At 40.9% G+C, this 24157-nt stretch overlaps 1 pseudogene; it reads left to right on the forward strand.

The window, feature by feature from the left end:
* The first annotated feature begins 1225 nt into the window (after positions 1 to 1225).
* LOC120569454 overlaps positions 1226 to 24157 on the forward strand; it is a 23943-nt pseudogene continuing 1011 nt past the window's right edge.

Raw genomic sequence — 24157 nt, forward strand, 5'->3', positions numbered from 1 at the left:
TTTCACCCAAGGGTCCTTTGCACCATGACCTCGAGCCAAACACCCCCCCAGAAGCTTTTTTCACCTGGGTCTAACATTGGGAGAGTTAGCTTAGAGTAGCGTTATCAGCTGAATAGCTTAGCACAGGGGCTAATGGACCCACGTTTGTATCTCGTAAGTTACCCCACTAATAATGCCCGAAATGATACCAAAGGTCTACACTAGTATATATAGGTTATGCACTCATAAAACGATGGATTGGAAAGTTTGTAAGTACACCAGAAGGTTATGTAAATAACACTCGCCTGCTGGCTTCTGCTCTCTGCTGTTGTTGTTGCTGCTGTGAGACGAGTGCTTAGGGACGTCTACAAATTACAACACCGAAAAGAGATGCAACAAAATATTTTTTAATTTAACTTTTTTTTTAAAGTAAGTGCTGTAGTATAACTAGCAGGAGACAAGTAATAATTGAGGTACGTTTGGAGACATTACCTTATTTAATCATTAAATTAATAAATATTTTTGTTGTATCTCGAGGTCATGGTGCAAAGGACCCTAGGGTGAAATTACTCCGAACAATCACTTTAAGTGTAACATGCTGCACATTGTGCACTCTGCTGGCCAGGCGACTCATTCTCTTCCGATGGAAACTGTCCTCAGTGAATAAAATAAGTTATGCAATATCTTAAACTAGACAACATAAGATAACTTTCTCTAAAAGTCTTTTTTGAAGTTTCTTTCTATTTGGCATTCTTTCTTGACATTTATAGGAAAAGAGCGCTCTGGTGGCTGAGTTGCTTAGTGAGGCAGGTGTACAAAAGTCCCATACAACGCCCTATCACCTGATGGGAAATGGGTCCTGTGAGAGGATGAACAGGACTTTGGGAGTTATTAGGTTCAGGGGTGCTGTGAGTATTGTTTTTGTTTTACCAAGTACCTTATTTAGAGAGGATTTTTGTTTAACCTTTTCTTATAGTTACAGAAATAGTCTTCATTTTGAGGATCTCTTTTTGTTATATTATGTTTTTGAGTTCCACAGCATCCATCGGCCCATTTTTCCCGTTTCTAAGCTCTGTTGTTAAGTTTGCCTGATTCTAAAATAAATATCCTTTCAAATACCAATTACATCTAGTTTTGTTTATGTCCTCATAACCCTAGCTAAAGGACGTAACAGGTGCCCTCTCTCTGCTAGTAGTGCTCTGCTACTAGTTAAATGCCACAGGCTGTTGTGTATTAATTGCCAGTTATGAGAGACGTGCCCAAGGTGAGTTGCCGAGTGCAGCACAGAGTAAAAATATTGTGTATTTATATCTGTATATTCATTGTATGAACATATGTTCACTGTGATTTATGAACATATTAATAAGAGTTTCAAGTGGATTGTTGTACCTTTTCAAGTGCTAAAATTTTAAAATAGCGGCATAATGCACTTTCTAGCTAGCCTCTGTGCTAAAATAACAAGCCATTATTTTGTAGTGTGCTGCGTGTAAGCTACTGTGAGCCAACTGTTTGATTGACCAGTACATACTCTGTTCCTATTCATATAATAAACAGGCCCATTGCGGCGTAAAGATCGAGCCTCCCACTCGTCACTCTACACACAACGCAGAGTCGGGGGTTGCTCTAACCAGTCAGTCATAGATGGTGCGAGCTGGGGGGTTAAGTTTCGCATTATACACCTTAACCGGCGTATAGGCTGGTTAAGTGTCTTTGCTGGAGTGGTTTTTGAACCGGAAATAATCAGTCAGCGCTGTGAGTTGTAGTCGTTGCTATGACACCATACAACAAAACCGTGTTGCCCAAATCCACGGCAGGCCACCGGCAACAAAGAGCCTGCGGTCCGTCTGTTTTACTCCCTGCCGAGGCAGCAGCAGACACCGGGAGATGGCTAAACCGATTGTCCATCTCCGGGGCTGTAAACGTTGTGTCTCGGCAACAAAGTGCCAAGCCCCCACTGCAGCTGCTGGCTAACATTAGCTAGCTAACAAAGTTAGCTTGTTAATTCTATCAGACACTGGTTACAGATATAAGGAGCCAAACATCTGGCGAGTGCATTGTGCTTTCCTATGCTGTGACAAGAGTGTGAATGAAACATTAAGTTGGTAAATTTAGTGACCAGTCTGTGTAATAACCCGGGTAAGACTATACCCTGGTTACTGATTCCATTACTTACCACACTATATAAAATTCATTAGCACTTTATTTTTAATGGTCTCTTCTCTTTGTCACGTGGTTTGGGCCGCTACTTGTCACAGATATAGTGACCTCCTTCAATTTGTCACCCTGTTTTTTGTTTACATCATGAAAATCTGGTCTGAGTTCTCTGATGTACCCTCTAGTGGAATCCTTTAGTAACAAGCGTAGTACATGGGCAAGTATGTGAACAATTCCTTTCACGATGCAGCAGGTTGACTATGCGAATGTGTGGTTAAAAAGCAAGTATATCTCCTTGGGGGTGCCCAGGTAGCTCAATTGGTAGAGTGTGCGCCCAATTGAAGAGGATTATTTCTCGACACAGAGGCCCAGGGTTCAAATCAGGATTCCTGATTTTATGTCTTTCCCCCTCTCTCCCCTTTCATGCTGTCCTGGGGTCTCATTTATAAAACTGTGTGTAGGATCTTTACTATAAGTATGTACGCCCAAAAGCCCAAAACGGTGTGTGTAGGCACACCTGTAAGCAATGTTCCCTTTATAAATCACAGATTGACTACAAGTGTGCGTACGTGGATCAGCCTCTTATCCCACCCTGTACATCCAATTGAATTATAATTTTGGGCTGTTGTCGCATAGTGTAGGGAAACCGGATCTATAGACTACCTTTTATTAATAAAATCTTCCAAAACGGCAGGCATTATAGCACTCGGGGACAGCTTCAATATATCAGACGTATAATAATATTTAACAGAACTATATATATACATATATATATACATATATATATATATAAGATTTTATTCTATATATATATAAATATATATATATATAGAATAAAATCTTCAACTTTTATCACTAAGGCTTGTTTGGATATCCAAACAAGCCTCTCTCTTGCTCTCTCTCTTTTTCTTTTGCTCTCTCTCACTCTCCAACTCTTCTCTCCTTTCTCTTTCCTCTTGTTCAGCTTCCCTTCTTGAATAAATTTCACATCTCATCTTAGCTACATTGATGCTTTTTCATTCTATGCAGTGTATATGTCTGATAATACAAAGTATTTCTTCATTTAGCCTTTTCAGGCAATTCATTTAAACTTTCAGCTTTGACAGTATTACAGTTAAGCTTCCAGCTTTTCTAACAATGTATTTAAGCTCTTAACTTAGGTAATGTAGTTTAGCTTCCAACTCTGACAATTTTCCTGATTTTCAGCAGTGCAGTGCAATGCATTTGAGCTTTAAGCTTTTTCATACAGTTTGTTTCATATTTTTGCATTTGTGAGTCATTATCAGTTAGAAAATATACTCAGACCTCACAATGTTCTACATCTTTTGTCATTATTCAACTTTTAAACCCAACAATTCAGCTTTTAACGTTTTAATGAAATTCATACTTATTAAACCAATTTTCACTTTTTCAACTATTCTCACTACTTCAACTTCTTCTTACGGATTTAAGCTATTCACCCAGTTTAGCTTTAGCAATTCTATTACTATTCATCATTCCCACGCATTTTCTGCAGGAAATGCATTTTCTAGTTGATTTCTCTTTTCTCTTTTCAGGTAAATATATAAAGGGACCAGCTTTGATTTAGAGGTGTGGGTGGGTGGGTAGATGTTTGATTGTTTAAACTTTTTATATTTTATAAACACTGAAACTCTTTAATTAACAGACATTAATAAAAAATAAGTCCTAAATTTACAAGAAGCAAGCATGGTTATCCTCTGAGATTCAAGTGGAAAACATAATCTAGACTTCTATAGAAATAGACTTCTTTTTGGAGCCAGCAAAGTCGCCCCCTGCTGGAAATGAGAGATAATGCAGCTTTAAGGAGCTTCAGCATTGGCTTCACTTTTGTTAGACCCAGAAGCTCCGTCCATTATCTTTCCAGTCTGTGCTTCGCAGCAGCTTCGGTCTGAAGAAATGAATCCTTATCTCCTTCTCCCTCCCCTCAAACCCCTCCATCCCACCCCAGAACAGTGACAGAAAGTTGAAACTGAAAAATAAAATTGGAAATATAAACTGACAGTGAAATGTCATGACATGAAACTTTGGGTCACCCCTCCCCCTGAAAGATTTATCCTTATAATCCTTATCCTGAAATACACATTTAAAAGAGTGCACAGGATTTATTTTCTTTTTTACCTTGGTTTTGAGATTTCCTCTGTGAATTTAACACAAATAAATTGTATGCTAAAGGTCTACAACAACAAGCACGAACAAACAATCACTATCATGCTTTGCTGAATTAGCCGATCTTCCATTTTGCCCTTTTTAGAAGCTGGCGCTTTACCAAAGAAATCAGAAAATCTTTGACATTCCTGGTTGGCATCACGATGGCTTAGTTAGTTAAAAGTAAATTCAATTACATTACATTTTATTTATAGTATCAAATCATAACAAGAGTTATCTCAAGACACTTTACAGATAGAGTAGGTCTAGACCACATTCTATAATTTACAAAGAGAGCAAGTGTGACGGTCCTCCACGTGACAGTCTCACTAGCTTGTGTATATGGAGCTGCATCTGCACATGGGGAAACCAGACCGAATCAGGGCAATCATGTCGACATCACGGACAGAGATACAAACAGCGTGTGTTGTCTAAAACATATCTCCAATGTATTTGGAGAGAATAATAAACATAATGAACATTATAACTCATATAAAGGAAAAACTATTTACATTTCTTCAAATAAGGCCCTACGGGATACTTCATTTGGCGTAAGAATGAAGTAGCTGAAAGTTTTGGGAGCAGAAGAAGATTTTAAGGATTTGAAGCATGCTCTCATTCACTTCAATGTTAAAAAAGTGTTAAAAAGTTTAATATTTTAAAAAGTATAAATAGTTGAAAAAAAGTTGAAGAAGTCCCATCATTACCTGAAAGAGCTGAACATTTTAAAAGTTGAATGGTTTTAATAGCTGAAAGTATGCAGAAGTTACAGAGAGCCAAACAAAATGACTATTGTCTCTGCTAACATTGTCATTATTCTGACAGTCTGTCTGGAGAAGTCTCTGCATCAGCCCATGTATATTTTTATCTGCTGTCTGTCTTTTAACTCTCTGTACGGCTCAGCTGGCTTCTTCCCCAGGTTTCTGATGGACATTCTGTCTGACACTCATTTAATCTCACGTCCATTATGTTTCATTACATGGTCCCTAACACATAAATTTAATTAAAAACAAAAAGAATATGAGTAGAGGAAGGCCTGCTCTGTGGTGCAGGCTGGAACTGGACAGTCTGGAGTCATAGTCAGAGAGGAGGGTAAAGGACAAAATCAGAGACATCTTAGTTAACCCCTCTCACCCCCTCCGTGACAAGCCGTGGCAGATGGGCTGCTCATTCAGCCACTGGATCATCCCGCCCAGATGTGAAACAAACTGTCATCACTCTGACCTGCCAGCTTCAGATAGCCAGATATCCACGTGTTCAGATCTCACTGAGTTATGACTCAGTGAAGGTGTGCGAATTCTGTCACACACTGCAGCAATCGCTCTCTAAATGTTTTTTTTTTTTTATTATTTCTTTTGGCCTTTTCCACCTTTAATTTTTGACAGGACAGCTAAATGAGAAAGGGGAGAGAGAGGTGGAAGACATGCAGGAAATCATCACAGGTCAGATTCGAACCCTGGACCCCTGCGCCGAGGCATAAACCTCTCAGTACATGTGCACCTGCTCTACCACTGAACCAACCCGGCCACACACTCTCTCTAAATGATTTTAAGCATCATAATCCAGACTTTCTTAAACTAGAGGAATGCCCGTTGGGCCGCGGAACGTCCCCTGAAATAAAAAAACAAAACTGTAGGGTATCTTTAGTGAAATGTGTGTTGCAGCCATATACTACTAGCCTAAATAAAAGACACTGCAGCAGGTCTGCTGTAGCTGTTCAAAAAACTCCAATACCCAGAAGACTAACAATATAATTTTTTTTATCTGTCTCAATCACTCTGAGAAATACAAGAGAAGCTCCGATACCGAAAGTACACACATCTCAAAGATAAATCTGGGGATCTTTTTAAAAGAAAGAAAGATGAAATGGCCAAACAGAGCAAAGTGCTGCAAAGCAATCTGACAGACAACGAAAGTCTACTCAAAACGTCTTACCTTCTCTCCCATCACATCTCCAAATCCAATGCTCCTTTCACTTTTGGCGATAAACTAGTTATGCCCTCATTAACATAACCCTGCTCAGTTGTGGATGCAATTTTCTGATGTTAAACTCTAACAAAACGGAAGTTATTGTGCTGGGCCCTAAACACCTCCAAACCTCATTATCTAAAGATATAGCTACTCTAGATGGTATTGCCCTTGCCTCCAGCACTACTGTCAGAAATCTAGGAGTTATTTTTGATCAGGATATATCCTTTAACGCCCATCTAAAACAAACCTCAAGAACAGCCTTTTTTCATCTTTGTAACATTGCCAAAATTAGTAATATCCTGTCTCAAAACGATGCTGAAAAACTAGTCCATGCATTCGTTACTTCCAGGCTGGACTATTGTAATTCCCTACTGTCAGGTTGCTCAAATAAGTCCCTTAAGACTCTTCAGCTGATCCAGAATGCTGCAGCGCGTGTTCTGACAAGAACTAAGAGATCATATTTCTCCCGTATTAGCTTCTCTGCATTGGCTTCCTGTAAAATTCAGGATTGACTTTAAAATCCTTCTCCTGACCTACAAAGCCCTAAATGGTCAAGCACCATCATATCTAGAACAGCTCTTAGTACCTTATTGTCCCACTAGAGCACTGCGCTCCCAGAATGCAGTTACTTGTGGTTCCTAGAGTCTCTAAAAGTAGAATGGGAGCCAGAGCCTTCAGCTAACAGGCGCCTTTCCTGTGGAACCAGCTCCCAGTCTGGGTTCGGGGGGCAGACACAGTCACCACATTTAAGAGTAAACTGAAAACTCTCCTTTCCTCCAAGCTTTGATAAAGCTTATAGTTAAGGAGTGAGGAGTTGCAGCGTCCGCCTAACACAGCCCACCTGCTTCTCTTCGTAGTCGTCAGATTAATAATATAACAAAAGTAGAGGGAGGCAGGCCAGTACAGCCCGATCCGGCAGGGGAGAGCTCAAGCCCGATCCGGCACCTCTCTCTAAACTAACCTGCCTCTCTTAATTATGCTATTATAATTTTAGACTACCAGGGAAGTTCCTTCCTTCCTATGACAAACTGAGCTGCTCTCTCATCTCTGTTTATTTGTTTTCTTCTGTATGCATCCTGTCCCAGAACTGCTTGTTACTAACCGAGCTATGCTCTGCGATTCCCTGCAATGCCCAGCCGCATCCTGCTGCGTCCTGCTGCGTCCACTGCATCCACCCATGCTCTGCAGTGCCACGTTACATCCCGCAACGCCCTGCTGTGATGTTCATATGCACAGAGTAGTCAGGATCCGGTATAGGAGACTGCACTACTCAGTATGACACGATGTGCCCTGCTATGACATGAACTACAATGACTACCTTCGAAGTCACTGTTATTGCCACTGTTTATCACACCCCCAACCGGCCCCGTCAGAGACTGCCTACCAAGAGTCTGGTTCTGCTGAGGTTTCTTCCTAAAGGGAGTTTCTCCTCGCCACTGTCGCAACAGCCACTGCTAATGCTTGCTCTTGAGGGAATTACTGTAATTCTTGGGGCTTTTATATTAAATTATAGAGTGTGGTCTAGACCTACTCTATCTGTAAAGTGTCTTGAGATAACTCTGTTATGATTTGATACTATAAATAAAATTGAATTGAATTGAGGTTTTAGGCCCAGCAGCTGCTACGAAGATCAGTGAAATCCCTCTGTCTAATGACATTGTTTCATGTAGAAGTCAGGATATGGCCGCTGATATTGAGTCATGTGTTGGACAGAGCCCGTGCATCAGATTGGTTTGCCATCCAGTTAGATGAGACAACTGACATATCAAACGCAACGATCCTCCTCGTGTATATCCGTTCATGAATATTATTAGAGTATATAACGGGCATGTATCTATCTGGTTGTTCGGTAACTTACTGTTTCATTCATCGCGAGGTGCTGGCATCCAAACACATGTCCCCTGAACTGAATGAAGTACTCAACACTCTTGGGGACACACTTGAACAAGACTTTACTCAAGTTTGAAGAGTATCTTCCATCACAATGTGACACACTCACTGGAAAAAATTGGATGCGTGATCCGTTCACGACTGCCGAGACCGACAGCATATTATCTCCGACTCTTGAGGACAAACGACTCTTGGAGTTGTCATGTGACGGGGGGCTGCAAGCTCGTTTCAACAAGATGTAGCTTTAAGAGTTCTGGCTGGCTTGTGGAGGAGAATACCCGCAACTGAGTAAGATGGCAGTGAAAACATTGCTCCCTTTTCATTCCACCTATTGGTCCAAGGCTGGCTTCTCAGTTCTTGCTGCAACTAAAGCAAAATACAGGAATAGACTGGATTCTGAAAACACACTGCTTGTGTCCCTCTCCTCCTTTTCTCCTTGGTTTGACCGACTGGTTGCAAGAAAACAGTTGCACCCATCTCATTAGGTGAGAATCAGTAAACTCTATATCGCACACTTAAAGGAATATTTCACCGCTGGAAAGCTTAATATATCTTTAAATTGGGTCACTTATGTAGTAGAAATGTGAAGAAAAAAAAATTGAAATTGGTGCCTTCTAGGCTGAGAAAAGCCAGAAAATGTGTTTTGGTCTTATATGGATGAAAAACACCAAATCCCAGAATGCACCTGCTTCGTTGCTTTGAGTCCACTCCCAAGCCACGCTTACCGCTTGACAGACAGACAGAGGCATTCAACTCAAGCGTGTTTTATTGTCATTTCAACCATATACACGAAACGACGTTTCATTGTGACTCAAGTGGTGTTACACATTTAACATATATAAAAACGACATTATATAAAAACGACATACGAAACAGGCTACATTTAGTACACACACTTTATAGGCTCCGTAAAGTTCAGCTAACACATACTAGCATTAGCGCTTGGTGGGCTGTAAACACCGAGCATAAACACAGCCGAGAATTAGCGTGCAATGTAGAATGGTCGGCATTTAACAGTCACAAACTCCACCAGCAGTTAAATGGATACAAATCACCACATTTCTGCACCACTCTGTGTTAACACAGCCCACCTCTTTTACCTGGCGACAGAGCATCTCTAGCTCGGAGGGCTAGCAGGCCTGGTAGCTGGACAGTCCGGTACACTATTCAGGCATGTTTCCACAACAACAAAAACACAGCAGTCTCTGAACTCACGTTGGGAGTTTTGTTGAAATTGGATGCAGTCCAGTTTGTGGTCTAAATGAGCGGACACTTGCAAGCAGGATCCGTAAAGTTCAGCTAACGCATACTAGCATTGGTGTAGCTAAACACAGCCGTGAATTAGCGTGGAATGTCGAATGGTCGGCATTTAACAGTCACAAGCTCCACCAGCAGTTAGCAGTAGCTAGTTGGATTTTATTTCTACACCAGTCCGTTTAACACAGCCCACCTCCACGGGCCGGCGAGAGCAGCCTGGTAGCTGGATAGTCCCGGTTCCGTTACACTGTTGTTCAGGCATGTTTCCACAAAAACAAAAACCCAGCAGTCTCTGAACTCACGTTGGGAGTTTCGTTGAAGGAGGATGTAGTCCAGCTTGTTGTTTAATGAGCAGACACTTGCAAGCAGGATGGATGGGACAGGTGGACAGCTAGCGTTAGCTTTCCACCTAGCCGATGAGGATGTCCCCTAGCCGGCTAGCGGCATTGAGCGACACCGCTGGTCTCCGTGCAGGCGAAGCTCACGTAGTGTGCCGAGTATTCCGTCATAATAATAACGTAATAACGTTTCCTGCATATTCTCCGATCTGTACCGATGTATCCCGGTGGTACACACGTCCGGTAGTTTGAATGCAGATAATTGTTGTAAATGTTTTCTGCTGAAAACCGAGAGCCTGTTTAGCGAAGCTTCAAGATGGCTGACAGTCGGAATACCTCGGCCAGACTCGGCAGTCCAACCCCCTGTGGGCGTGTTGAAAACATGCGGAAGTAGATCCTACTAACTGGCTGTAGTCCTTGCCTCTGGCCCAAAAATCTTCCGATGACGCAAAAATCGTCATTTTACGTCATCGGAAGATTTTTTTCCAGGCCCCAAATGCAGAGATCTCTCGTCTCAGGGGGACATGAGGGAGGGAAGCACGGTCATTCAGAAATACTATCGGGTTTCTACTGATACAAAGCTGAATGCTAAATCGGTGAAGTATCCCTTTAACTTTAGTTTCTTCCACACACACATCAGTCTAACTAAATTGACAACTACATGAACCAATCAGGGTTGACCTCTAGGAAGGGACGAACAGCAGTGGAACTCGGTAGATGGCCCAGTCACTTTTTGACTGAGATTTGACTGATCTGTGGGAGAGAAACGGATGTGAAGAGAGCAAGATAAAGCTGCTCTAACCAAGCTAACAAATCAGGGCAAGTTCAGCATTGTCTTCAATGTTACTTATTATATTATATAGTTTTTCTTCATTCTATCCCTCTCTGTCATTTACTGCAGTGAAAGAGGAGTTCCATGATGAAAGGACAGACAGACCAGTCGATGAAAATGAAAACAGAGGGACCGACAACACAGGATGACAACAATTAAAGAGACAGACAAATGAGGATGACGACAGAGACAATACACATGAGATGGCAAAGAGACAGAATTCCTTAAATGTCACTGTAAACAATTAATAACATGTTTCATATAATCAACAAATAGTCTTTCTTTCCCTAGTCTGGACCACTGTCACCCGGAGATCTCCGTCCCCGAAACGACGCGCTCCCCGCAGCTCCATCCGTAAGTGCTGATGATGATGCTGTGTGCATGCTGCCGCTGTGGGATAGGATATGAGCCTCTGGTAACCTCTACTGGACCTGGCCCAAAAGATACAGAACACCGACCCAAGTGCACGCCTCCGGGTACCCAACTCTCGTGTAACAGATAAGCCACTAAATTTCAGCAAAAGCAGGCTTCGCTTATCCCATGTGAATGCGCAACACGGAACTCAGATGTGGGGGGTCGTGTGGGATATTCCAGTATTATTCAGGTTTTAGAGGCATTCTTTGGACATGTGTACAGCGCATTCAGAATATGTCTCAATCTGGGTTTGTACTGCAGTTTGTGACAGTTTACGGCCTCTTGCCTGTTTACGGCTAAGCTGCGATAGAGATGCTACTTCTAAACATTATCAAAGACTTGGAAAACACTAAAGGTTTTTGGATATGATTGATGATGATACCTTTTCAAGTAGCTGGTTGAAGGAATGAAAGAGGGACGCTGTGTTCACACGCTCTAACAAGTCCTCCACCGCTGGAAGACTCTGAAATATTCCTGTTTTGCAAACGTAGTCGCAGCTTCACCTGCAAAAACCTCACAGAGTGTCTTTGCTTCATGTCTCTCCCTTTGCGCCCACATTCAGTCAGTTTAAAGGCATCTTCTCTAAATGAAACAACCCAATGTGTTTGTAGTTGTGTTCCAGAACAATGCATCAAAGTGTTTTCTGATCTGACAGCGCGATCAGCAGGACGACAGTTTGTCATTGCATTCCCAAACTGTTAAAAAAATAACATAAGCCTTTTTTTCTCTGGCACTGCTGGGGTTAAAGGGATAGTTTGGATTTTGAAGTGGGGTAGTATGAGGTACTTATCTGTAGTCAGTCTATAGCATTTTGCAGAATCTAATTATATTTATACAAAATATAATCAGAAAAGTAAGTATGAGGGTGCCCATATGAAGAGGTTTATTCCTCGACGCAGAGGCCCAGGGTTCAAATCTGACCTGTGGCAGGTTTCCTGCATGGCTTTCCCCTCTCTCTCCCCTTTCATGTCTAAGCTGTCCTGGGGATTAAAGGCAGAGATATGATGTATTTTCATAGATTAAACTACCCAGCAGTATATAAAGTAATTAAAATGAGCTCTACCTTTACCAGCTGCAACATTAAAGTCATCAACACATTAATGCAGCAATAATTAGAATACGAAAATATAATATATATTATTCTGCAGAATGAGTACTTTTTGATGCTGATTATTTTGTACATTTACTCGAGTAACATTTTAAATTAGGGCTGTGCAATTAATCAAATTTTGAGTGTGATTTTAATTCCGGCTACTAACGATCACAAAAACAATGTTATCTAGAAAACTATTATGTTGCACATTACGTTTTGCACTAAACTCTTATTTTGAATGAATGACCTCCGGAAGGCTAAATCGTTTCTTTTTTGGCATTTAGGCCTTCATGTTGATTTGTTTAACTGTTTCGTTAGATGCAACATCTTTTCCTAAAGTCAACGAGTAACCGTGGTTAATAATAATGATTTCAATATTGACCAAAAAAATTCTTTCCATAATCAAGCAGCCCTATTTTGAATGCAGGACTTTCCATTCAAGTTCGACACTGTGGTACTTTTATTAAAGTAAATGTGTTGAGTACTTCTTCCACCTCTACTTTTGTGTGGCGTAGTTTAACAGTTTATTATTAAAGTCAGCAAAATGACTCAATAATGTCACTTTAATTGCTCATAAATTAAACTTTTCATTCGTAGGAGAAAAAGTATGTGTGTGATAACTTGTTTCTCAGTTGTCCCCTGAGGCCGGCACACTGTGACCACTGGGTGATAATTATCTGGCTGAAGTCAGGCCGCCCCCCCGAGGCCTGGCATGTTGTTCATCCACGCTAATGACACTCATTACAGTCTCCTTACATCAGCTTCTGAGGACGCCATATTGGTGTTATCGAAATAGATTGCATCATACTACACACACACACACACACACACACTAAAAAACAATCCCAACTTTACTTTCAGAAAGATACATTTTCTGAGGACTTTGTTACCATACTTTAACCTCTTTGACCTCCTTTAACATTACAAAGGTTTATTAAGACCATTGTAAATAAAAAAGAAATTACAAAAAAGGTGGAGGGGGTAAAATTTGGAGAAAACCCCCAGAATCTCTGAGATTAAAGACCTAAATTTACAGGCTTTCTAGAATTTGAGTTAGACCCCACATGTGACAGAGGTAAACAAAGCCCTGCAACCCTATTACATATGTTCTGGACATGTCCAAGAATACATCATTTCTGGCAGTCAGTTTTTTTTTCTTTTTCTTAAGATTATTTGTGTGGCTTTTCCCTTTATTTGTAGTGACAGTGGATAGACAGGAAAGGTGGGAGAGAGATTGGGGGGTGCAGCAAAGGGCCACAGGTCAAACTTGAACCAAGGAGCTACAGGTCGCCCCCCCCCACCCCAGCAGTCAGTTTTCAATACTCTTTCTGAAATACAAAAGGAGCAAACTGATCCATCCCCTCTCACTGCTCTGTTTGGTGTTATATCACAGGATATGCAACCAAGGGCGCTCTCACACCTATAGTTCGGTGGACTCGTTGCATTTTTCATTTGGTTCGGTCTGGGTTCACACTGAACTTTGTCAAACACACCAAACACTGTAAACACACATCACACAGTCGTAGCGGCTGCTTGTTTATTGGACAGAATATCTGAAAATCGCCGACACTTCTGGTCTCAGAAAATAATGGAACAACACCACATTTATAACGTCTTGGGTTTTCTGGTTCTGATTTAGTGTTTTTAATATTTTAGAAGAAGGCGAACAATAAGCAGCTGACAGACAGCAAGAGAAGGAGAGAGAGATGGTGATGTCACACAGACGACCAGCGATGTGGTTGGATACACTAACACAGGCGTTTCAGGTGTTATGATGAAATCTGTGACCCGTCAGAATGTGTTACTGTAGAGCCGTCTACCTGCCGCAAATCATTCTGTCACTTCGCAGGAAAAAATCGTACCTGGGAAGATGCCTTACTAAAAACTATATAAAAATGTTCTTTTCAATGTTAGTCTTGTTTTGCTGTTACAGGTCATTGAAGACCATTGTTTGAAAAATGACAGCATCAGAAACATTAAAAGGTTACATATAGTCACTTTAACCAAGTGTATATCTGTCTCAGTGTGTGTCCCTCCTGATTTGGGTTTGTTTTGTATAGAGACTCTGGGTTCAAATCTGGTTTCCTGCATGTCTTCCCCCTCTCTCCCCTTTCATGCTGTCCTGGTGATTAAAGGCGGAAATGCCCAAAAAATAATCTAAAAAGAAAAAGGATATCTCCTCGGCCTTAGCAGTCTGGGCTGGGTCTGGGTTATAGCAACACACACAGACAAACACACACACACACACACACACACACAACACACACACACACACACACAGACAAACACACACACACACACACACACACACACACACAGCAGTAGTCAGTGTGTGAGACAGCGTAGCTCCCTTTGGACCCTGTGTGTACAGGTTGCTACTCTCAGTGTGACAGCAAAACAGGATAAAAGTTCAGCTGCTGCCTCAGTCTGCTGTAGGTCAGGGGGATGCTGTAGGGGAGGGTGCTGTGTATTATTCTAAAACTTATGTTTACATACACTGATGCAAAGACTGTTTTCTGAATATCTTTTTGACTGCTGGACAGACCACAGGATACATATGAACACTATATACAGTATAATGTTTCAGCTGATTTTGTCAGTTGTTTTAAGACACAAAAGTGGACAACTTCACAACACGCTAAAAGCTTTTCAGAAATGTTGAATGTAATTGCAAATATTTCACTTGTGGAAAAGAACCCTCTGAATGTCTGTCATGTATGAGCCTTGTTAACCTGGATACATCTCTTTTTCATTCATTCAACTGTAATATTGTTCAATGAAGAATGTGAGGCTGCTTGTTCATTTAGGTCATGTGACACTGACCTTTTCCTTCCATATCTATTTTTTCAACATGTCTTTCTGAACTATCTGAAATGTGTTACTTATGCAGAATATTATCAGGCACAATTGTTAGAAATGTGCAGTTTATGCAACTTACATGAATGCAGGTTTATTGTAAGTGTTGTGTCTACTGTTAAAATAGGACATTTTGATGCACACATTTTAATCTCATTTACTGTACCTCAGTCTGTTTTCACTTCTCTTCTTCCAGCTCTGCTGTTGTTGCGAACATGAAGAGCAACAACAGCGCCTGAATCCTTTGTATTTTCAGTTCACTCTTTTTGCAGACTTTGGGCCCCTCAGATATCTGTTCTTCAGTCTGTGTCTGTTGCTCTACATGACTGTTGTCTCTGCTAACGTTGTCATTATTCTGACAGTCTGTCTGGAGAAGTCTCTGCATCAGCCCATGTATATTTTTATCTGCTGTCTGTCTTTTAACTCTCTGTACGGCTCAGCTGGCTTCTTCCCCAGGTTTCTGATGGACATTCTGTCTGACACTCATTTGATCTCACGTCCATTATGTTTCAATACGATATATTAATTTACACCTATGCAGGATATGAGCTGACTCTCCTCGGCATCATGGCCTATGATAGATTTGTTGCTATTTGCCAGCCTTTACACTATCACAGTAAAATTACATTTAAGATGGTAACACATCTTGTGATTTTTGCCGGTGCTCTCACCCTGCATTTGCTGTGGGTTTCTTGCTGTATCTTACTGTTCGATTGCGCCGTTGTGCGGCAATAAACTGAACAGGCTTTTCTGTTCCAACTGGCCTGTGGTTCAGCTCTCCTGTGTGGACACAACTCTGAACAACATAGTAGGTCAGTCTCTTGTGATAACAACCATCTTCATCCCCCTGTTCTTTGTCCTGTACACCTATCTACGTATTCTGCTTGTTTGCAGGAGAAGCTCGTCTGAATTCAGAGGAAAGGCGTTACAGACCTGCCTGCCTCACATCGTGACATTTGTAAACTATTGCATCTCAGTGTTCTGTGAGCTTTTGCTAAGTCGATATAGCATTGATGAAATGAATCCGTTTGTTATTGTTGTTTTATCGCTGGAGTTTTTGATCATTCCCCCCATTAATAACCCTCTAGTTTACGGCCTGAGTCTGCCTCAAATCAGACGAGTGATTTTTAGATTTTTTAAAAGATACGGAAAAATGATTCCTTCTTCATTATTTTACACACAACAAGCACAGAGAGAAACTAATGAAGCTTTAATTCTGTTATCCACATAATGGGCTTCTAGAATATAGTACCGCCATTTTAACTGTAGAGATATTTTGTTTGTTCACATTTATTTTAAACTAATAGGAATACAGGTAAAGAAAATAAATAACTCTCCCCCTTACCACATTAAATATATTAATGTTTTATATGATTGATCTAAATCATCAGACTAAAATACATCTTAAGTACTCATATTGAATTATATTTTGTGACCAAGCTTGAATGTTATTTCTATATATGATCTTCTCTGTGTCCATTTGTCACCAGTCATATTCTGTATGTAATAACACACATCTCTCATGAGAAATAAAGCATACGATGTGCTGCTTAATAACAATACATGTTTGGCTTAATGATTGTTTTCTTCTGGAACAAATAGTTATTATCTATTATATTATATCAACTTTGTTTTTAACTTATTTTACTGTGTATCTGAATGCTTCCAGTTGCCCACGGGGATAACAATAATAATAATGTATACTTTATTAATCCCGCTAAGGGGAAATTACAATATATAAAATATATATGAAACTGATAATTAATTAATGTTTCCATGGCTAATTCTGAGACCACAGAACCAGCACTGAAATTATTTTTAATAGTGGCCGACTGAGCCTATAGATAATGTGTATTGTATTTGGATATACAATTTGTTTTAAAATGAAATCAAGTGAAACTAATTATGAATGTGAGGTTTCGTTTAGCAGAATAACATTATGTTGTTCTATCCTATATCCAAATATTTCCTATCTTTCTAAGCAGATTCCCCACGCTGTATTCTGCAAAACTAGTCCATGCATACCTGTTATTGTTGTATCTGGACTATTGTAATTCCTTATTATCAGGTGGCTCTCTCTGACGACTCTCCATTTGCCAAAACACTGACATGATTATTTATCAAGTGCGGATTTTTGTTTACTCGATAAAACATTTAGTTGTGTGCTTACATTCAATTCAATACTTTATTGCCATATGATATAGTTGTTGGCAGAACAGACAATTACAGCATACCTATTTAGACACATAATAAGAAATGAACACTTAACAAATAATACATGACCCCCACCCCATAAAACATTACATACATCCATTGATGAAGATATTATCACTCAATACTTCATACTTCAACAGGGCACTCTACAGCTCTTCTGATAGAGGTGTGTTTACAGAGAAACATTCGCTAACAACTGCTTGTTCTGCCATCTAGTGGTTTCTGCATGTTTCTAGTACTTGTGATAGACTTTTGGGAATAAACCCCCATAGAGTTTAGTGCAGCAGTGATGTTTTTCCCCATATATGGATTTTGTGCACATACTGTAATAAACCAGAAACTGTTAAACATGAACTACCATAATGTATCTATGATGAGGAAACGAAGGGGACTATCAACACTAAAGGAAGCGAAACATCATAACATAAATGGAACTGGAAACATGCGATTTACTTTTATTTCTAAACGTTGACTTGACAGGGTTTTCTTGTGTAAAATTATGTCATTCTTTCTGATGAGAACTGAGGATGTCATGAGATGTTATCATACACAAGCGAGAGCAAGTGAATTGTTTTATGTTTTTGGTAAATGACTTTTTCTTCTGATTGGCTGATAAAATGTTTCAGAAAAATGTTTGACTGCAGTCTCCTTACACACCCAACTAGGTGACAGCAAAACTATTGAAATAATGTAAATTAAGTCACTACTAGTTTGTGTGCGTGATCTGTCATGTTGTCATGTGTTTTACTGCTGGATTTAAATAGTGCCCTGCCTAGGGACTGCAGCTGTAAATTAGCCTAACGCTAACTCTGGTACAGTACATCAAATGGCAACATTTATTTTAAAAATTCTATACAAATAAAATGAAAAAAAAAAAAAAAGCATATGAATGGAGGAAGGCCAGCTCTGTGGTGCGGGCTGGAACTGGACAGTCTGGGGTCATAGTCAGAGAGGAGGGTAAAAGACAAAATCAGAGACATCTTAGTTAACCCCTTTCACCCCCTCCGTGACAAGCGTGGCAGATGGGCTGCTTATTCAGCCACCGGATCATCCCGCCCAGATGTGAAACAAACTGCCATCACTCTGACCTGCCAGCTTCAGATAGCCAGATATCCACGTATTTAGATCTCACTGAGTTATGAATCAGAGAAGGTGAGCGAATTCTGTCACAAACTGCAGCAATCGGCTCTCTAAATGTCTTTTTGTTGCCTTTTCCACCTTTAATTTTTGACAGGACAACTAGGTAAGAAAGGGGAGAGAGAGGAGGAAGACATGCAGGAAATCGTCAGAGGTCGGATTCTATCCCGTCCCCCTGCGACAACGGCAAAAACCTCTCAGTACATGTTTGCCTGCTCTTTCAATGATCCAACCTGGACACACACTCTCTCGAAATGTTTTAAAACATCACCTGCACCGGACTGCAGAGGAATGCCCGTTGGGGGGCGGGACGTCCCCTGAACTAAAAAACTAAACTGTAGGCTATTTTTTAGTGAAATGTGTGTTGCGCCATATACTACTAGCCTAAATAAAGATGCTGCAGCAGGTCTGCTGTAGCTGTTCAAAAATCTCCAATACCCAGAAGACTGTGCGAAGTTGCGGCAAAAACTAACAATATAACATTTTTTATCTGTCACTCAATCACTGAGAAATACAGTACGGGGGAAAGTTTGGACACACCTTCTCATTTGATGCGTTTCCTATTATTTTTCATGACTATTTCCATTGTAGATTCTCACTGAAGGCATCAAAACTATGAATGAACACATATGGAATTATGTACTTAACAAAAAAGTGTGAAATAACTGAAAACGTCTTATATTTTAGATTCTTCAAAGTAGCCTTTGCCTTTTTATTAATAAGGGAAAAAATTGTACTAATGTACTAATGAACCCTGACAAAGCACACCTGTGAAGGTAAAACCATTTCAGGTGACTACCTCATGAAGCTCATTGAGAGAACACCAAGGGTTTGCAGAGTTATCACAAAAAGCAAAGGGTGGCTACTTTGAAGAATTCTAAAATATAAGACATGTTTTCAGTTGTTTCACACTTTTAAGTACTTAATTCCATATGTGTTCATTCCTAGTTTTGATGCATTCAGTGATAATCTACAATGTAAATAGTCATCAAAATAAAGAAACACATTGAATGAGAAGGTGTGTCCAAACTTTGGCCTGTACTGTACAAGAGAAGCTCTGATATCGAAACTACGCACATCTCAAAGTTACATCTGAGGATTTTTTAAAAGGCCAAACAGAGCAAAGTGCTGCAAAGCAATTTGACAGTCAACGAAAGTCTACTGAAAACATCTTACCTTCTCTACCATCACATCTCCAAATCCAATGCTCCTTTCACTATTGGCCATAAACTAGTTATGCCCTCATTAACATAACCCTGCTCAGTTGTGGATGCACGTGAGGTTTTAGGGCCCAGAAGTTGCTAGGAAGATCAGTGAAATCCCTCTGTCTAATGACACTGTTTCACGTAGAATCCAGCATATGGCCGCTGATATTGAGTCATGTGTTGGACAGAGCCCGTGCATCAGATTGGTTTGCCATCCAGTTAGATGAGACAACTGACATATCAAACGCAACGATCCTCCTCGTGTATATCCGCTACGTGCATGATGGTAGTTTACCGAGGACTTTCTTTCTTGTAAAATGTTGCCCCAGAATATTTAGAGTATGTAATGAGTATATAACGGGGCATGGGCTTCTGTGGGACCGCTGTATTGGAGTCTGCACCGACGGGGTTGCAGCAATAACAGGGAGGCACACAGGTGTGGTGGCGCGAATCAAACAGGTGTCTCCCTCTGTTCAGGCAACTCACTGTTTCATTCATCGCGAGGTGCTGGCATCCAAACACATGTCCCCTGAACTGAATGAAGTACTCAACACTCTTGGGGACACACTTGAACAAGACTTTACTCAAGTTTGAAGAGTATCTTCCATCACAATGTGACACACTCACTGGAAAAAATTGGATGCGTGATCCGTTCACGACTGCGGAGACCGACAACACATTATCTCCGACTCTTGAGGACAAACTGTTGGAGTTGTCATGTGACGGGGGCTGCAAGCTCGTTTCAACAAGATGTAGCTTTAAGAGTTCTGGCTGGCTTGTGGAGGAGAATACCCGCAACTGAGTGAGATGGCAGTGAAAAAACGTTGCTCCCTTTTCATTCCACCTATTTGTGCAAGGCTGGCTTCTCAACTTTTGCTGCAAGTAAGACAAAATACAGGAATAGACAGGTGTCCCTGTCCTCCTTTCCTCCTTGGTTTGACCGACTGGTTGCAAGAAAACAGCTTCACCCATCTCATTAGGTGAGCTCGTGAATCAGTAAACTCTATATCGCACACCTTACTTTTGTTTCTTTCACGCACATCAGTCTGACCAAATTGACAACTACCTGAACCAGTCACGGTTGACCTCTAGGAAGGGACGAACAGCAGTGAGACCCGGTAGATGGCATGGGTGACTTTTTGACTGAGATGGTTGAAAGTTCAGACTGATCTGTGGAAGAGAAACCAATGTGAAGAGAGTTAGTTAGCTCAGTTGGTAGAGCAGGCACACACACATGAGGTGTATGCCTTGGACGAAGGTCCAGGGTTTGAGTCCCGACGATTTTCTGCATGTCTTCCCCTCTCTTTCCCCTTTCATATCTAGCTGTCCTTTCCATTAAAGGCTGAAATGCCCAAAACAAATCTTAAAAAAAAAAAAAAACACACACACACAGGTCACATGAGGGCAAGATGATTAGAGGGAATGTCAATTATGTGGATCCCATTATGTATTAGTTTCTGTCATTTACTGCAGTGAAAGAGGAGTTCCATGATGACAGGACAGAGAGACCAGTCGATGAAAATGAAAACAGAGGGACAGACAACTCAGGATGACAACAATAAAGAGACAGACAAATGAGGATGACGACAGAGACAATACGCAGACAGACAAATACACATGAGATGGTACGGACAGAATTCCTTGAATATCACTGTAAATAATTGATTAAATGTTTCATATAATGAACAAATAGTCTTTCTTTCTCCTGGAAAAAATATGTAAGCTGGCCCCATTACTGTGCCTTGGCACAAACAAGTTTAACCCTCATGCCCTCCTTAAAAAAGCGTTACTCTCGACACCTTCGAGGCAAAAATGTCCCGCACACAAAAGCTGTTATTAAATCATCACATATCAATATGTTTTTTTTTCATAAATCATTTAAACAACTTCTAACCTAATCAAAACCACCAAACATTCAATCATTTTCAGGATTTTAACCCTTTAAATGCCAGTTTATGTATTAGAAGTATTTCATTTTTATATAAAAAAAACACAAAAAGGCCAGAAAGGTCAGGTTTTAGTTTGTTTTCTTTTCTTAGTGCAATAGTGTAATAATTAGATTCTCTTTAGTGTGTTTTAACATGTGTGTGATGAAGGATTTGTGTATATTATGCCATTCCACTTGCCATTATTGTTATTTAAAGGGGTGATAGAATGCAAAACCGATTTTACCCTGTCATAGTTGAATAATGACAGTTCGGTGGGTAAATAGGACATACATAGAAGCTCAAAATCCCATTGACACCCCTTTACTATGAAAATCTCATATTTTGAAACTGCCGCTGAAAACGGGCAAATCTCAACAAAGCTGGTAGTTGACGTCAACCTCCCAAAAACCGGAACCTTTGTCAGGCCATGGGTGTATTAAGAGAACGGTCACGCCCCAACATTTACATAGGCTACACAACGGACCTGAGATCAGGTAGTCTTCTGAATCTAGCTAGGTCACACATATCTCTGCTATTCCATTACAAAATTCACTTCTGAAACTTTTTTATGCGAGAAATCAACTATGTCAAGCTCAAATATGGGCCGCTTTACGAAAATGGATGGCTAATTTTGTCCGACTGTGTGTCGGAGTTCAGCGACGGTGCTGCCTGTGTAGCTGCCTCGCCGCCCGGCCTGCCTTCCTTCACAGACCCCGGCCTGCTATGAGGTACTTGGAGCTCCGTCATGACTGGCAGCCCACAGCACTCCATACCCGCGCAAAGTCACCATCTCTTGGGCTAATGACAACCAAATGCCCCTGCCCTGACAGAGCTCCAGGGCCTGCAACTCCCCTCTTCCTGCTAGCTAAATGCCCGGTGTATGTGAGTGAGAGCGGCGGGGTAACGGCTTGGCCACGCAATCTCTTACCACAGGTTTCAGTTAATCTTTTAATGTGTGTAATTATAATGTGTTGAGTTACTTAAACAAACGATTGGGGAAATAAACGCGCTTGTCCGTGTGTCTCATTGATAGAGCCTGCTGCTGGATGTAGCTCTATCAATGAGAGCTAGTAACCTCCTCTTAGAATTCCTCTGAAATTCACAAATATTCATTAACTTGAAATCGGACACCGTTGTTAACTTTATAAGACATTTAGCTAGATGTTGTATACGTGGCATGACGAAATTCAAACTGTAAATATACTCGAATTACGACCAAAAATGAAGCTAACTATCCGTGATTTGTAGCAACACAGGTAGCTAGGATTGAAGGGACAGTTGCAGCTAACGGAAGCCCTACTCTTCACAAATATTCATTCATTTGAAATCGGACACCGTTGTTAGCTTTATAAGACATTTAGTTAGATGTTGTATACGTGGCATGACGAAATTCAAACTGTAAATATACTCGAATTACGACCAAAAATGAAGCTAACTATCCGTGATTTGTAGCTACAAATCAACATCCGCAGGCTCTATCAATGGGACTCGCGGACAAGCGGCGTTTATTTCCCCAATCGTTTGTTTAAATAACTCAACACGTTATAATTACACACATTAAAAGATTAACTGAAACCTGTGGTAAGAGATTGCTGGCGTAACAAGCTCGCTGACCGCGCTCTCACTCAGATACACCGGGCATTTAGCTAGCAGGAAGAGGGGAGTTGCAGGCCCTGGAGCTCTGTCAGGGCAGGGGCATTTGGTAGTCATTAGCCCAAGAGATGGTGACTTTGCGCGGGTATGGAGTGCAGTGGGCTGCCAGTCGTGACGGAGCTCCAAGTACCTCATAGCAGGCCGGGGTCTGTGAAGGAAGGCAGGCCGGGGCGCAGGCAGCTACACAGGCAACACCGGGCGTGATCTCCGACACACAGTCGGACAAAATTTTGCAATTAGCCATCCATTTTTCGTAAAGGCCCCCCCATATTTGAGCTTTACATAGTTGATTTCTCGCATAAAAAAGTGAATTTTGTAATGGAATAGCCCGATAAACAATGTATAACTTTGCAGTGTCTGAAATATGAGTTTCTATGTAGTTCAATCAGCACGTAGCTCATTCTGAATATTCATTAGCATACCATATTTGGAAGAAAAGCTCTTGTTCCAAATAGAGCCATATTCACAGGGTAGTTAAGGGCCTAATAAAATAGCATTCGGGCAATTTTCAGCCCAACCAATGTTACATACCCTATTAGGAGACCTTCAGGAACAGTGTAAAATACCCTATATAATCATTCTATCACCCCTTTAATATCAATGTAGATTTATTGGCTCAAGTCGCCCTCTCTCTGCACTAGTTAAATGCCACTGGCTGTTATAAGAGACGTGCCCAAGGTGAGCTGCCGAGTGCAGCACAGAGTACAAATATTGTGTATTTATATATGTATGAACATACGTGCACTGTGATTTATGAACATAATAATAAGAGTTACAAGTGGATTGTTGTACCTTATCAAGTGTAGCGGCATAATGCACTTTCTAGCTAGCCTCTGTGCTAAAATAACATGCTATTATTTTGTAGTGTGCGTGTAAGCTACTGTGAGCCAACTGTATGACTGACCAGTACATACTCTGTTCCTATTCAGATAATAAACGGGCCCATCGCGGCGTAAAGATCAACGACTCTCCCGCCCTTCATTCTTCATTCTACACACAACGCAGAGTCAAGGGGTGGCTCAAACCAGCCAGTCACAGATGTGTGACTTAGTGTGGTTACACTTGCATGT

The sequence above is a fragment of the Perca fluviatilis genome, chromosome 12 (assembly GCF_010015445.1).
Source record: "Perca fluviatilis chromosome 12, GENO_Pfluv_1.0, whole genome shotgun sequence".
NCBI classification, from domain to species: domain Eukaryota; kingdom Metazoa; phylum Chordata; class Actinopteri; order Perciformes; family Percidae; genus Perca; species Perca fluviatilis.